The sequence below is a fragment of the Corvus kubaryi genome, unplaced genomic scaffold (genome assembly GCF_017639235.1).
Source record: "Corvus kubaryi isolate FWS band 111438036 unplaced genomic scaffold, C.kubaryi_AGA036_p1.0 133, whole genome shotgun sequence".
Classification (NCBI taxonomy): domain Eukaryota; kingdom Metazoa; phylum Chordata; class Aves; order Passeriformes; family Corvidae; genus Corvus; species Corvus kubaryi.
This window is the reverse complement of record NW_024580667.1, coordinates 34,829,876-34,846,946: the sequence shown is the minus strand read 5'-3', so window position 1 is coordinate 34,846,946 and position 17,071 is coordinate 34,829,876. Positions and strand designations below refer to the sequence as shown.

General features: G+C 42.0%; 1 long non-coding RNA gene across 2 annotated transcripts in view; it reads right to left on the bottom strand.

Annotated features, from left to right (window-relative positions):
• Positions 1 to 2,914: 2,914 nt before the first annotated feature.
• Positions 2,915 to 17,071, bottom strand: part of LOC121671419 — a 79,592-nt gene continuing 65,435 nt past the window's right edge. Inside the window, exons 2-4 of one of the 2 annotated variants that reach the window (XR_006018517.1) lie at positions 12,709 to 12,864; positions 10,457 to 10,657; positions 2,915 to 6,739 (exon numbers count right to left, since the gene is read on the bottom strand). This is a non-coding gene — a long non-coding RNA (uncharacterized LOC121671419). Of the gene's footprint in view, positions 6,740 to 8,383; positions 10,658 to 12,708; positions 12,865 to 17,071 lie in introns of those variants that run through there. The other variant, XR_006018516.1, reaches the window with a different exon arrangement.

The window sequence follows — 17,071 nt, the reverse complement described above, 5'->3', positions numbered from 1 at the left end:
GCAGACAGCGGCCAGTGCTTGCAGTCTGGGGGTAAAATCTTTGTCTTGGGAATGAGCAGTACTTGCATGGGCTTGTGTGACACCTTGTTAGGGAAAACAGGGTGCCCAGGCTCTGCCTGCATCAGGCAAGCCTAGTAAGTCATGGGATTTAATCAGAACAGAAGGGCCAGACATAAGTGAAACAAACCTGTGGTGAGTTTTATCCTGGTAGACAGGCCTGAAGTATTCTTAACTGCTTGCTTTGCTTCAGATGCAACTGGCACATAGCAGAGGGCAGCCCCATGTGCTGTGAAATGAAATGACTGATCCAAACCACAGCAGGTACTCATGATGGAAAGGAGACCTTAGTTGCCAGGAACTGCTCCCCAGAGCAGTCACCAGTGCTCCCAGGCTGCTGCCCAGTACAGGAGTTTGAAAAGCAAGGCAAAAGTGCAAAAATACCCCTCCTTGGAAGACTGGAAGTTAACGTTTGCGTTGTAATCCTGAAGCTTCATGGAGATCTATAAAATAGTATTTGTGTTGTGTCTGTCGATGTCAATGCTTGACTCTGAAAAGATAACAGCATTTCCTTCTGCTGCCCCCATGACAGAAGAGGGTGGGGGAGTCAGAGCATGGCTGCTAACGTGAGCACAACACTGGTGACACCATCCTGGCATTCAGAGTGCTAATCCTTTCCGTATTTCTGAGGCGCCTGTCAGTAGAGTTTCCTTGATGCACCAGTGCTCTGGGAATAGAGCCGATTTCTAACTTAGAGAGGGCTCTGCACAATCACCACCTTGCATACTCCTAGCACAAGATAAATAATTGCTTTACATTTCTGCTTCTATCAATGGTAGTATTCTTGTGGCTGTTCCCAGTCCCGATGCTCAGTCTCCCTGCCAGCAGGTGCAGGAAGCTCAGCGAGGGTGGTCCAGCTCAGTGCACTCTGCGAGAGGGTATCCTGTGTTTCTCAATAACGGCTTCTCCAACTGGCGGATGAGCCCCAGAGGGAGTCCTAGACAGTTCTGCGCTGGGCAGAAGAAGTTGGCAGTGACACAGGGCCTCAAGGATGTAGTTTATAAAGCCGGGAAAAAATCCCCTCCTGTGGTGCGGTGCTCTGTGCCAAGGCCATCATCCTCCAGCCAAGGCAGGCTGGATGGGTCTCCCATAAGAGTCTGTCAACCCCTTTCATTAGGCAGCCAGAGGGGCTGCTGCTGAGTGATGCACGGCACCTCCTTCCACCCCATGCGTGCTTCCTGCCAGCCAGAGAACAAGAGGCTGGGATTAGAAATCAAACTCTGGTTTTTTCTGCATGACTGTGCAGGGCATATTGGCATTAGAACCCCCTTGCCTTTATTTATTTATTTAAAATAAATAGTTTTTATTTGGTTTTTTCCCCAGTATCAGTGGTTTCGTTCTCACCCCCTCTCCATACCCTCCTCCAGAGGCATGAGTATGTGGGGGATTGTTCTGGATGTGGTTTTCAGCGTTTTGTCCATCTCATTACAGCGAATGCATCACCTGCATGACTCAGTCATTCTTTGGCTGCCTGGGGAAAGAGGCCTTCAAGAGCAGTTGCAACAATAATCCTGTCTCATTACGGCCCATGGCACTGCTGCTGTGAAAGTAGGCAAGCTAGCAGATCTCCTTCTTAGAAAATACCAGTCTAGCTGTGCGGAAAAACTACCCTCTATTACTGGGTAGTCAAAGCTATATTGTGGACTTCCGTAGATGGGGTAATTTAAATCACAATAATTAAAATGAAAAAGTGATGCCAGGATAGAGCAATTTCCTCTTCCTTCATCTGATACCTATAGTGGAAAAAGAAATTGCAAGAATCTCGGTTGATAACAAAAAAAAAAATCAAAATAGATTCTGCAGCCCCCGGGTATACTAAATATTTGCACAAAGCAAATTTACAAAATCCGCATATTTATCTGTGTTTGTCTGATGATCTTTTCTCATGCATTTGGGGAAAGATGCTCAGACTGTATGCAGTCAGTGGGTCTACTTTAAGTCACTAGCTCAGTTTGCTGCTCTTTGTGGTCTGCCAGGCTTTTCCAAACCACAGCCCATTCAGTGGCATTTCCTTCATGCCACACTTCTTCTGGTGAATACCCATCCTTCAAGTATAAAGGCTGGAATAGGTTTAGGTAAAGGTTTAGGAAATCCTCTTCATAAGGAAGAACTGTGAACAGTCACTGAAGGCTCTTCCTATGAATCCATGTCTTCCTATAAATCCATCTAGGACCACTGGGAACTGTGGTTCTATTACAGCCTTTGTCCTGCTACAGCCACCATCATGGGGCAGCATAAAGCCGCTTCCCTCTGCCCATTCTGCAGCCATGGCTTCCCCAGAAGCTTTTCCCTTTTCCTGCTTCCAGGCCTAACCAAGGGGCTCACTGGAGCTGCATGGGGTCCTCCAAATGGGGGCTTCTGGAGCTGGAGTTCGTCTCACTCACACTCCCACTGAGTGGCCAGAATGGCACCGCCGTATTTTAGAGAATTCGCTGCAGGAACATCCTCCCAAACAGTAGATGTCCTTGCCAAGGAAGGGTAGTCAAGCTTATGTTTTCCATAAGAAAGATGTTTCCTGAATGATTAATTTTTTTTTCTCTGATTCTCTGTATTACAAATTTTTTTTAAAGAGAAAATATTTCTTAGTGCATGTGACTGTGTATTTTAAATATAATTGAAGGGAAACTAGTCCTTTTTTCTCCCTCTAAAGAGTTGAATTTATACATTTTAATATGAAGATATTCTCAGTAGGGAGCAGGAGCCTATCGTTGGCTCCTACTACAGGCAACACAAACTGCAAATCTAAAAGAAAGGGCTATGGCACAGAAAAGAGGAACCAAATTTTAGATGCAGAGGGAGAATACAAGTATTTAGACCATAGCTGTAGCTATAAAGCTAGAGATAAAAGGCTTTTTCCTTTATATTTTCTTTTTATTGTTTTTTATAGTGCAGTACAATACAAACATTACAACCTGGCTGACTCCTGCAGAGATGCCAGGCACTAGCGTCGTGTCCAAAAATTAGCTTTATACATATGCTAAATTAAAGATTGGCAGCCACAGCAGCACAAATCCCATATTGGCAGCAGTTTGCAAATCCCACGTTGGCAGTCTTCTCCACATGAAAGAAGAGAGGAAATACAAAGGGCAAAAAGCCCAAGAGTCTTTCTCTAGCAAATAGCAGTGAGTGGAACACAGAAACTATCTGCAGGGAAAAAAAATCTCCAGATTACTGGAGATAAAAGAATATAGCTGAATCTGTGATGAGCTCAAACAAGGGCCCATTTACACCTTTCGGAGAAAGAGACATTAGTAAGAAAATGTTATTTTGGTGGGAAGAGCGGGAGTCTGGTGCCAGACAGAGGACAGTATTAGCCCCTGCATGGTCTGGAGTCAAGGGGGCTGGGTTCTTCTCCGACACTTGTGCAAAGGTTCATTTAAATCTCTTAAATTTGGCTTTTGCTAAATATATCAGACCTAAAGCATACAGGGTGAATTGGGTTATCCTTTACAAGTGGTGTCTTTGATTTATCTGCAGAAAAAAATTAACTGCATATTTTATGAACCAATCAAAATTGCCGTTGCTTTTAATTCGTTCATCCAAACATCCACATTTTCATGTTAATTCTGTTTACAACTGTGTTCAGGGTGCGTTTTACAACAAGTGTTTTCTCTTACATGTATGGTTGACAGCAGTTCCTTCTAGGTCTGCTCAGTTGGGATGGATTACTTAGCTCCTTCAACCTATGTAATTTTGGCTGGCCTTGCTCCCTTCTTAAGACGTTACTGCATCTGGTAATTTAACATGAGCAGTAAATCCTTACAGTGCTTTGACTTGCCTGGGTTTTAGAAATTGTGGATCCTGTTTTCAGGACAGATACTTGAATTTGAACCAAGGTATGCAGTAGCAAGTGGCTGAGTGAAGGTAGAAGAAGAGCCACAAACTGTGATTTCACCTAATATTTGGGTATATAAAAAAATGGGATCCCAAGGTGGGTGTGCAGACATAGAATACTAATTTCTCCAGAGCTTTTGGTTTTGTTTAGACTTTAAGTCCTTATAAGGACTGAAGTATTTAATGAGCTCCAAACCCAGATCTTAAGTCTAGAAGAAGACTTTTTTTTTTTAACTTCCCCAGAAAGGAATTTGCAGTGAATCAAGTAGAAGCAGATAACAGAGGTTTAGTTCCTTTCCATTTGCAAGCCACGTGTCAAGTCTCACCACTCCGGTAGTCAGCTCCTTCCCAAACCAGTAAGTCCCAGGCTGGTGCTGCATGATCTGATGCACTGCTGAGTCTGATGCAGCCCCAGATCAGGTACCTCCACTGAGCAGGGCAGGGCAGGGCACACGGGACAGGTTTTTGCCAGTGTTGGATATAGGTCTGGTGCACAGCATCCCCTGCCCCGTTGCATTTGGCTGTCCCACCCCCTGCAGTGTGGGTCACTGGCCACCACATCAGATAATCTACCACAGAAACTGCCATTTCCGGGATGCTGTTTGATTTTCAGCAGTTTGCACAATACAGGAGCATGTGCTGGGAGACAACAAAGACCCTATAAAGGGGATCAGAGCTGTGTGTGGAGTCTCCAGCCATGAGTACCATCTCCTGTGCCATCTAGACCCTGCACTGGGAGAGCCAGACTGCAGGAGGATCTGGAATTACAGAGCACTCCAGTGTCTGTCCTGCAGGAAGGGGAGAGGCAGGGGGTCCAACAGCAGCAGTGAGGACTTAGCAGCAATGCAAGTGCTGTAGGATGAGAAAGACCACATTCACAGCTTAAGAACTCCCTTGCAGAGGGAACAAAACCACTGCCATGGCCACCTGGAAGCTGGTGATTGCATAGCCTTCTCTGCTTCACTACCAAACATTTGGGGCTGCGAAGTGAAAGCCAGCAGAGCTGTTGGCCCTCTCTTGCCACAGGTGATAGACACATGAGTTGTCAAAGTATTCTTCACTTGCATTGGTTTTCCAGCTGCATCAAGAGATGGGATCTAAAGGCTGGACATGGGATTTAGAGGAAGAGAAAGTGTTGTTACTGTATTATTCATTAGCTGACCTCTGCTAGTTATGTTCTGGACAAAGATCCTTACATTTTCCACTGAGGCCCTCACTGAAGCCTGGCTGTGCTCCATGCTTATGGTGGCTTTCTCTGCCAAGTCTGATTTTGCACGTTCACTCTGTGGAGTCTTCTCTCAACTCTGCAGCCCTGGTTTTGTTCCCAGGGTTTCTCTAGAGCCTGTAGGACCAGCTGTGTCCTTGAGTTGTCTGCCTTTGTCTGCGGATGCCAAGATGCTTCAAACAGGAAAAATTATCAAGTGGTATGTTCCAAGCAAATCGAAAAGCAGCTCTGTTTCACACAATGACTAGTTAGACTCGTTTTCCTTTTGATAGTGTGGAAATGAACATCAGTCAAAAAGCAGCAGAGTATATTCATGAAGTAATCCAGTCAAGGACTGTTAATTACAAAGGGCCTGCCGCTCCAAGGATCCCTGATCCAGTGTAGGTAGAAGGAGAAAGTTTTTTCTTGTTACTCCTGGAAACAGAGAATTTTTGACAGCCTCTGTGAAAGATGAATGCATCAAGACCGGCTTCCAAGATACAAGAAAGTGAGGAGAAAGGGCTTAGATTGACTTTTTGGTGATGACTCTGACCATTTGAAGGTGTCACACAGACCGGAGGATGTGACCTGGGTCCATGCTATTCTAGGCTGACGAATGAGCATCTTGGCTCATGCCAAGCATATCCTTATTTCATGATTGCATACTGTGCCTGCGGTACATTAAACCATGAGAGAAGAGTTCTGGGCAGGTTTGTCTGGAAAAGCTTGCTGTGCTGGGAATCTCTTTCGTTATCTCAAATTCACGTTTGATTGTTATAAATCCTGATGCATTAGATGAAGTTCAGAGGAAGATCTGTAATTATGTATAGGCTTTGCTGTGTAAAGTCCTTGGCTCTCACAAAATCAATATCATGTCATTCATAGCCCTTAATCGTAGTGAGAGCAAGCCCATAAAGGGAAAGTCCTTAGGCCATGGAAAGTTTAGGCCCTATGTCGGGGCCAGGACTGTTTGGGACATGCAAGACTGAGGCAGCTATATAGGTATGTATATGTGTGTGAGACAGAGTGGAGTTGCAAAAAGTTAGCCTTTTGCCCAGTGCTTGGCAGCATGCTCAGAAAAAAAACATGAAACAAAGACCCTCCAAACATTGCTTTCACTCCAAGGGACATAGAAGTGAAGCCAACTTCTGGCTATCTTTGGAAAACAAATCTTCAAAGAGGTTCCCTCTAGTCATCTCTTCTCCATCTATGGTGTGGTCATTAACCTCTTATGGATGGAACTGAGCTGTCCTTAGTCAAAGGCTGATGGCTTCTCCAGGGAACCTCCTGTTGCATTTATAGTTGTCTGTGTCCTTCTTTGGATACAGGCAAGTTTCTTGTATGGCTGACCTTGAATTTCTCTCATTGCCCTTGACCATGTCATAGGTTTAGCTCAAAGCTTTCCCTTGACTGCCTACTGCTCCAGTGCCCTGAAGTATCCACATGACATGTGCATGGCTATGTCCTGAGCTCCCCCTGGTTGCCTCTGCATGGCTGCTGCCTTCACAACCCCAGTGCATTCAGTGCCATGACCAAATCCTGATGTATGGTTGGAGGCACCAGTTGAGACACGACACTGGTGATTGACAGCACTCTGCTACTTCTTGGTGTGGTCTTGAGAGGAATTCAGTCAGTTCAGGTATTCTGTAGTGGAAAACAAAGCATCAAAGTTAAGCCACTCTCCTCATGAATCATCATGGCCCTGCACATAAGGGAGCGTAACCACATCCAAGGGACAGCCAGGTGGCTTTGGAGGGGTGGGAATGGAAAGGGAATAAGAAAGAATCCATGAAAAATCCATGGTTAGCTGAGGGAAGTACAGTCATTTTTGTTCACACCCACAGACTCTGATCTGGGCCAAAGTTACCCTTTTAGAAATTTTGAACAGCCTTCACCTGGCAGAGGGACCTTATGTTGCATCAATGCTTCCCATCATGTGGTCGAAATTATTTTTAAATCTTGGATTAGGTGCTTTAATCATTAGGTATGCTTCCCCGCTGACAACAGCTTTGGTTTTTTGTAACTTCTTCACAGTACTTATCCAAAATGCTAGTGATGCTTCTCTTCTATTATGTTCAAGAACTTGCCACTTTTAATGAAGTGTTCATATGCTTAAATTATTTGCACATGCCTTGTGTCTTGATTGTAGTTAAACCAAACAATATATATTTGTCTCTTTTAATTTTTTTTTTTTTTACTTTTCTCCTTCTTGCTTCCATAGAAAGTTATTTCTATTCATATGGTCTTTCTGATGACAAAGTGACCAGAATTAGAAGCAAAAACTGGCAGTGCTGTTGTTGCTGAGCTGTGCAGAGATGGACGTGACATGATACACCTCCATTGGCCCTTTTCTTGATTACTGCACAGTCATGTAGCACATTCCTCTCTCATTCTCATCCCTCATTAGCCACACTGCCACTTTGGCTTTGTCTTTCCACTCATGGTCTGCGGCTTTGAATTTTGTTTTTATCCTTATCTCGTCTTTATTTAATTCTCATCCTCTTGAACCACTTTTGGTTTTATTTCATGTTACAGCCACTAGAAATTTTTACTAGGGTGATGTTCACATTTTCTCCAAGACCATCAACATAGATGCAAATTAAGAAAAAAATCCAGCAGGAGTACACTGGACACTTTTCTTAACTCAATCTGATTATTTTACTGTTTATTTCAGCTTATGATCTGCTTAACAATCTTTTCCAGCAATGCATGTTTTTCCCTTTGGACATTAATTTTGAGTGCTCAGATCTCAGTGGTAAAATATGTGAGAAAGTCTTGAACAGTAAAATGCTGCTGCAATGCATAATTGTTTGAATTGTCCTCTTGACTCCACTGCGTTATTTTCCTTCTATTATATTACAATGGCATGAGCACATATATCAAAAAGCTGAAACATGCAGAAATCATGACTGTCTACTCCTCCCCCATGTCCTGTCAGTTTCTTCATCCCAGATTAGTGTCTGTTGGCTTGGGAAGTAAAGAGGGAGCAGATGGACCACAAAATGAGATTCTGTAACCTTCTTACCCAATAGATCAGCTTTCTGCATGTATTCAGACATATTTACTTACTGTAGTGACAATTATCAGTTTTATTTCTTTTAAGAAAACCAAACAACTTCAGCTCAGTATGAAAGAGCAAACTAAATTGTCTTCTGGCACCATTACTGTCCATGTAATTTCAAATCAGTTAGGAGAAATGTGGCTGGATTCCTATCTGCACAGTACCTGAATATGCCCATTAAATTCTTAGACATGCTTAGGTATAAGGGGACAGACACAGTATGTACATTCTCTGGACTCTTAACTTTTTATTGTTCATAACACAGGTCAGAAGAGCACAGTTGTTTATTTCCTGGGATATTTTGTTTGAATATATTATTTGGATGGCCAGATGAAGCATCTTTTTATTTGTAAGTGAAGGGAGTTGGATACAAATGTAACCAAATAATAATAGCTACAAAGCTTCAAAACCATTATGTGACTCTATGAAAATGCATCAAGCAAAGAATTCCATTTATTAGAAACTTGCTTGTTTCCTGTGCCTCATTCAAGGTGCACCCATTCAGAGCACTGGACGTATTTTAAATGAGAGGAAATAAATAAATGTCTAGTTAGGGTGTAGCTGTGAATGGAAGCTGCCCTCAGCCATGCATCATGTTAGTATAACCATACATTGAGCTCAGATCCACTGCTAGTGTAACATTTTTACAGCAGCAGAGGTCTCTACCTCAGCCTTCCATATTAGCAAAATGCTGTGCATCTCATCTGGGATAAGAGACACCAGCCCCGAAAACACTGAGGTGAGATTCAGCTTGTCTGTTGTAGCTCTCTAGGAAGAAGGTGCTTCAGCTAAGGGAGCTGGGCGCCTCCAAAGAACAAATAATCTCCGTGCCTCAGACAGCCACTCTAGAAGGTAAATCTCCTTCCAGATATACTGATCTCTATAATAAAACCTCTAGAAAAAACCTTAGAGCAGATACCAAACTTTTAGATGACTCAGGCTGGATGCAAGGAATCCAAGTATATTGTGACAACACATTTGGCCAAATACAATGCGACAAGCTCCTGTAATGGAAAAAGTGCCTTCACTCTCATGCTGAGCGAATGGGACTTGTCCAACAAGTATATGGCACACATATGGCCCTGCACTGGAAGCACAGGGTATCTTCCTTAGCAGGAAAAAGAAACATGTTAAACCTAGTGATTAGGACCCAGAGTTTTAGGAGGTTTAGGAACTGGAGAAAATCAAATCAAGAGGTAGAGACTCTGAGTGCAAGAATTGCCTGGCTGCCTTACATGCACGAGTGCATTGCCAAGAGCTGCAGGTGTTCAATCAGACTGCTTTTATTTGAGGTGCCTAACGTGGATTTCGAAACCACCATGTAGGCAACCCGGCTTGAAAATTGACCTTAATTTCTTCTAATTGCATGTCTTATTCTTCATTATTTTTTTTGTTAGAGACAGAATTTTGAAAGGCGATTCACTAGTGCAGCTATTTTTGACTCATCGCTGCCTGTCTTACTTTGTGTTATTTAATGGGTTCCAGTGGCCATATGCTGCAGAGAATCCTGGAACAAAGTGAGTAAACTGGGAGGCATTGCTCAGAAGGATAAATTTCACAGTTGGAAACGCACTTAATACTAAGCCTTCTAACCAGTTTTTCCAGAAATCGCAAGCTTGATTGCCATGATATCTGAACATGGCATTAGCTACTCTAATGAGGAAAATAATTTATATGCTATGGAAATTAGGTCTAATTAGATCTTGTTAAGATAAATATCTCAGTTCAGCTGAAAACTTGAAGAGATACATTTTGCAGTATTCCAGATTATAAATATGACCCTTGTTCTTCACCCCCCTCTGCGTCTTGGGTTACTACTGGTAGAAATGGATGTGAAAACCTCCTTATCACAATCACTACATTCTGTATGCACTTGACATGGAATCAGTTACAAAGATGCTGGATAGTTTAAACTTTACATGGCTTAAAACTCATTTATTTTTTACATCAACTTTAGACAAAGAGCCCAATTTCAGAACTGTGCAACAAAATGTGTCCTGCTTATTCATTTTCTTATTTTAAACAAATATATTAATGTTTATAAATTTTCAGATCCACGGCAAATAATGTTTTTCAGTGCTCTTTACCACTGTTTTCAGTGACTTTGGAACAACATGCATGCCAAATTATATCAATACCATCTTAATGGAAGACAAATATTGAATGCAAACTATAACAAAATCAAAGTTCCTTTTAAATTTAAAAGGAAAACAAGAAAGAAAGTCAAAAAATATATAAGGTGGACCATACAAAAGGCAGCTACATTTCTTTAGTATTTAGACCAAGCAGATGACTGATACCTCCATGTATACTTTGCAAGGTACTGCCAAGCAATGGGCCGAACTCATCTTCCCTCTTCGCTGGTGGTGTTGCCATGGGACTCAGAGCAGGATGAAACCTTGTTGGCAGCTGCTTTGTTTTCTTCCATCTTGCAAAAAACACATATCCAAAATATTTACTGTCCCAGTGGGCTTGAGTTTCCATCTTGCACACTGACACTTCTGCAGAGTGAAAGAGACGAGAATCAGTGCTCTGCAATAATTTCAGTTTGATATTTTTTCATTGTCACAGAATAAGCTATTTAAAGTGAATCCTTTAAAAGTCTATCTTCAGATACTATTTTTTCATATCCCCAGAACTAATGACCTACAAGCCTGCAACTTACCCTGTAACATCACAGGCCATTTTAAAAACACATGTCAAGGAGGCAATTTCCCTTATTCGATGCAATTCCTTTGCCATCAGCCTGGCAGCACTGGCAGCTTTAGACAGCAGTTTCTGGTCCCTGCAGTCACCGGCTTGCCTTCTGGGGAGCGGGATGTGCTGGGAGGTGACTCTGCAGAGCCCCGGGGACAACACCTTGGTGCACCAATGCCACTGGGAGCCAAGGGCATGAAGAAAGCACAGGGGACCAGTCTGGGCTGGGGGAATTTGTCCATGAGGACCATGACTCTAGGAGGCAGATCTACCAAGTGGTCCCTGCAATGATGAGGGTCCGATGGCAAAAAACACAAAGGCTTTTTCTAGGCAAATCCACTCCCTCCGAAAAACAAGCAAACAAAAATCCATCTGTATGTCCTGTTTGTGGCACGTCTTGAGCAAGGAGAAAGGTGAATTATCTGATGTTTGCAGTCATGGTTCCTGACAGCTTCTCAATGTCTCTGTGTCTTGATAAACACATACGTCTGTCCATTGACCTTTTTTCTTATGAATGCGGGGGAAACTAGCTTGCAGTGCTGCTACTGTGTAATGTCCCTGGATGAAGGAGCATGATAAGTGAGTAAAACAAGATGACTCTTCCTATGACCTTTAAATATTAATAAATTAAATATCTATTTGCATTACTCATTTTCTATTATTAATGTATTTCTCTTCTGTTATTCTTGGTCTTTCTGGTCATTACTGCCAGAAGATTCTGCATCTTCCATTTCAGAAAATACTTGCAAGAATTGAGACGATTCCCAAAGATTCCCTCCATGTATATATGTACATACACAGTCAATGGATGAGATACCATGCAGAGCAGCAGCAGATGTATGCAGATTTCTTCTGTGGAAGTCTGTAGCAATGATTTCACTATTTGAGTTGCACAGCACCAAGGCAGCAGTTGGGGTTTTTTTTAAAAAAATCTATTTACTCTTTTTGTGACAAACCTAATGATTGCAGAAATGAGAAATCAGCCTGCAAACAGTCCAAATTTAAATAAAATCACCCCCACACTAGACTATAACAGTGGCAGATGGACAGAGGAAGAAAGTGTATATAGTCATATTTTTTGCCATTATAGTATAGACCCTTTCAGATTGCAGCAAGCAACTTGCCATCTGCAAATCTGAGTATTTCCTTTACTGCTGAGGCACTGATTCAAAAATCATGATTTGTGAAGTTTGAGTTAAAGTATTAAGAGGCTTATCTCTCATTTTAAAGGCATACTGATCATCTCCTGATTTTACTTCAAACACATGGGAAAAGCATCCTGAAAATTCCCTCAGTGTTCTTCTTAAGACAAAACCCAAATCCACTGCCTCATGCTTAGGTATGTGGTGAGGTAATGGGTTCTGCACATGAATAGCTTTTTGTCAAATAGTCTCTTATTGCTGTTGTTCTCTAGCTTTTGTTTGGTTTACTCTTTGAGGAAGTGATTTGCTCTGTGCCTACAGGATATGTAGATCACACTGGGCACCTTACTTACAGCACCACATGTACTGACGGCAGCAATGGTTTTAATGCTGACCCTCTGAAGAGAGAAGAATATGATCACTGCATACATTTTTTAGGGCCAGATCTTTAAATGGCTGCTGATTTAGTGGGAGTGTCAGTTTAATACAGATTTGCAAACAAAGTCTGGGCACATTTTAAAAACCTCTCAGTGTGTCTATCCACCTCTGCTTTCCACGGTTTTATCCGACCGTAAGTTTCGAAGGATGTGACCATCACAGAGATCAGACAAACATACGCAATTTGCAGCCTACCGGGGTTTCTGATGCTTTCACACTATGGGCAGGGAGTTACTTCATCTAAGGGTCAGGACTCTTACACAGGTTTAACTTACCAGTAACCAAAAAATCGCCTCTAGGTATGAAAGCCTATTTCAAACTTGTTTAAGAAGAGGAGGATGCAATTAAATTCTGGCAATTCCCTTTCAAAAGGTGCTGCAGTATGCTTTGCATTGCAGTATTTCTAATTTTCACCAGGTCAGGGTTGCTCTCTGTGAGTCGAAAAAAGAAAAGGTTTATTTTGCTAATCATACATACAAAAGCCATGCACAAAATAAAATACTAAATACAGTAATTACAGTAATTTTTGTTAAAATATTTTTACACAATAAACCTCTGGCTTTGAAAACTCTACCAGAAGCGAAAGAAAAACAAACTGTAATGAAAAAACTGAAATCAGAGGCCACTAATAACACTAAAGGGAGCCCAGAAGCCAAATTAATGTTTCTACAAAGAAATACTTTTCTACATCAGGCAAATTCTTAGTAAGACCTTTACCTGGGTCTTTACAGACAGGATTCAGATTTCATTTTGAAGTATGTTTTTTACAAACTGTTTAGTGTTCATATGTCATTACCACTGTTGGGCCAGATTGCACCTGGCATCGATATAAACAAAGCTTTGGCAAGAATTCTTTCCTTTGCGATGGAGACATCTGATTTTCAAGCTGAAAACATGTCAGTGTTGCAAGCCACTCCAAATAGCCTGTTTTACCAGTGCAGTAAATTAACCCGCCTGGTGTAGTGTTAAATGCTTTACAAACATCGACTGAAGGTGAGGGAGGGAAACAGCAAAAAACAAACAAAAACATTTCAATAACTTGTTTGACTATGAGCAGTGAAAAAAGTACAAGCAAAGCTTGAAGGGAAGAGGGGGGATGCCTAGGGGACAAAACAGCAGAAAAACAGATTTTCAGAATTTTGTCCTGTGTTTAACCCAGAGATTGTGTGCCATGGTGTGGGAAGACACGGAAGGAGCAGAACAAGTTCTTTAGATGATAGAAAAAGCATCTTCATTTGAAAAGCAGATCAGGATAACGGCAAACAGTGACTCTAACTCATCATTGCCTTGTCTAGAGGAGGAAGGCTTTTTGAAAGCTATTGCATGAAAGAGGTTCACCTTTAATGCCACAAAACATTGGTGGACAAAGACTACGTAGGCAAAACAGAGGATAAAATATTAGGCTATCCCCCTTGCTTCCCCATTGTTCGGGATGAAAAAGCTGAGCTGAACTTCTGGGCACACAGAATTGGCTGCGTGAAAGCTCTCATCGCTAGATCGTGCATTTGTGCTAAGCTTGAACGGTCTAGAGGACAATGGGTTCATCCTGCCTGTGGCTCTGCAGTGATTCTGCAATATAGATGTGAAACAAGAATAGCTGGAAAGTAGGTCCACACGCGTATGGAGTCGAACAACGGCCTGTCCTGAGAAACACAGGCAGAAGTAGTATTTTTAAATATATATTTATATAGCTGTTAGACTGAAGCCATTTTGCTACACATCTTGCTATTTTAATTGTCATAATAGCTGTCTATTTATAAACATGCATGTAAGTGGGCTAGAATAATTAATTAATATTCATAAGCATTCGTAAGCAAAGTTTATGTTAGGGCAGATGTTAATTCCCAAGAGGCTTACATTTCTATTAAGTGTAAATTTATATTAGTAAGATCCAGCATGATTGATTCTTGCTTGGCCAGCAATAGAGGACTTAGCATCCATACTGGCAGAGATTATATCTGGTCAACAGGAAAGGAAAACTGGCCAAGAAACTGCCAACACAGAATCTGAAGCTGTGAAACCTGGTCAAGAAGAAATAAAGCCAAATAAGCAACAGATGAAAAATTATCTTAAAGCAAAGATCAAATCACTCAGTTGGAAATGAGAATTGTATAGGAAAAGGTGGTGCTTAGAGCATTAAGGGACATGAGAATTTCAAAAACAATAATACTAATAAATATAATGGAGTGCTGAATACTAGTATTTTTTTTATGTGGACCTTAACATTTTCCAAAAATAAAAAAATAAGTAGACCATTTCAATATGATCAAAGATGTCTGACAAATAGTAGAGGGGGCTTCTAAACTTTGCAAATCATTTGGAAGAGAATGCCAGAGGTCTCAGTACACAAAAGCCATGGATATACTGGAGAGACCTCAGGAATGGGCTCCAAAAACGTTGAAGGAACTGGAATATCTCTCCTCTGAGGAGAGGCTTAGAGTGCTGGGACTGTTCAGCTCAGGGGGATCCCATCAATGCATATAAACACCTGCAGGGAGGGTACAAAGAGGACAGAGCCAGGCTCTGCTGAGTGCTCCCCAGTGACAGGGCTGGAAGCAACGAGCACAAGCTGAAACATGGGAGGCTCCCTCTGAACATCAGAACACTTTTTCACAGCGTCAGTGACTGACCACTGACAGGTTTCCCAGCGGTTGTGAGTCTCCATCCTTGGAGATATTCAAAAGCTATCTGGACACAGTCCCAGGAGACCAGCTCTGGGTGTCCCTGCTTTAGCAGGGGCACTGGACAAATAACCCCCAGAGGTCCCCTCCAACCTCAGCAATCCTGTGATTCTGTGACTTCATCTGAAGCCCAGTGAGGAAGGTGATAGATCAAATAAAGAACCAGGAAAGAAAGAGACTTTGGTAAGACACAAACTTTACAATAGTTTTCTGGTACTGTTGTGCCTGGTAGAGCACCCTCAGATATTGGAGTGGTCTTGTGGGTTCAAGAAGGATTTGTTCCTGCACCTGTGCTGCAGAAACTGCCTCGAAAGAGTAGACTTCCCAAGAAGTTTATTGATGATTGCTTGCCAAATCAAAGAGTGGGGAGAGAAATAGGTAGGGAACTTGCCTACAGATAAAGCCGAAAAGCATCAATGCCACTGTGTGTTTTGTCCTCAGAAAGTAAGTGAGGTTCTAGATGTAGAGTAACTGCTAGGACCCTTTTGGACTGTGTTGGCTACAGCCCCATTGTAAGTGAAAGCAAGACACTTTAACCAGGAAAGGACACGAACAACCTTCTGTGTCCGGCAGCATAACCACACACCAGCACAAGCACTGCAAACACACTGGCAGGGACAGTGCCTCAGTGCCCAGCTGGAATGAGAAAATGGAGCCAGGGAGCTTCTGGAGGTTGCAGGGGTGGCTGCCAAACAGACACGATGCTTGGTGGCAGGCTGGCAGCATAGGGAGAAGCCACTGCCAAGAAAAAGGAAGGGAGTATCACCTGAGTCCTACCAGGGTTAACCTGCACCTGATGCAGGTGATGGGAGTGGGGATTCTGGCTGAAGAAAATGTCTCTGAGCACTTTGAGGGGAAAACTACCTTCTGTTCTCAATACAAAACACATTATTACTGGGGCAATCAAAAAATATAAACAGGTTTAGCAAGTAAAGCAGGACAGTTTCCCAAAAAAAGAGATCTTTTAGGTAAGTAGAACATATTTTCACTAATTTCTTTTGGCAGTCCTTCATTCAGATCAAGAAGGAGAGTCATATCAAGTAAAAGGACAAAAAAAATTGCTAAATACATACTTTGTTCAGACAGTTACACAACAATAAAGCAAGCTGGGCAGAAATGTAAGAGGAAAAGAAAGTGAAAAAAAGGCAGTTTAATGGGTGTCAAACTTGTAAACACTGAATTCTATTTTATCACTGTTGGCTTAAAATTAATATAAGGTAAACAAAGCAGCAGTACTGTATTATGCGGTCATATTGCTGCAAAATCCTGATTGTCCATGAATTCTATTCACACAGGAGAATATATTATATTGCAAGTAGCATTTTAGCAAATAGCTTCATGCCAGAGCTTTGCATCAACTTAATGTTATTGGTGTCAACTAAATCTGAAGTAGTCAAATCAGTACAAAGTCCAGGCTGACCCCAGCATTTATTGTATGTTTTTAGAAATGGTCCAAAGCTGAACCCATCTTCTTATTAGTCTTTTACTTACACTGCATTTGGCAGTCATTGTTCAGCAAGTGAGAGAAAATACCTGATAAGCCATGTGTAAAGAATTTGAACTCAAATTCTGACAGTGTGCTTGAAGTGAATGAAATTCATGTCAGATTTGGACAGATGCGAGAGTAGGTAACAAAAGCACAGGTGAAGGAGCCCTGCATATTCAGGCCTGGAAAAATGATATGAAGGGAATCACATAAATGAAGGCAGAAGTTGTGTTAGTTAAGTAATCAATGATTTAACAAGGTGCTCTGCTTCCAGATGCCCCTGTTGGTTATGCTGAGGTAATTTTATGGGGAAATGTATATGGATGCAAGAATGGGGGTTTGTAGTGAGGGTTGTTAAGAGATGCAGGCATTTGCTTGAATCCTACCTACTACTCTACTCATTGGCACAAACTGGGTGATATAGTGGGTGCTTAGCTGGCTGGGCTCTGGTGGAAAGAAAAACAAACACAG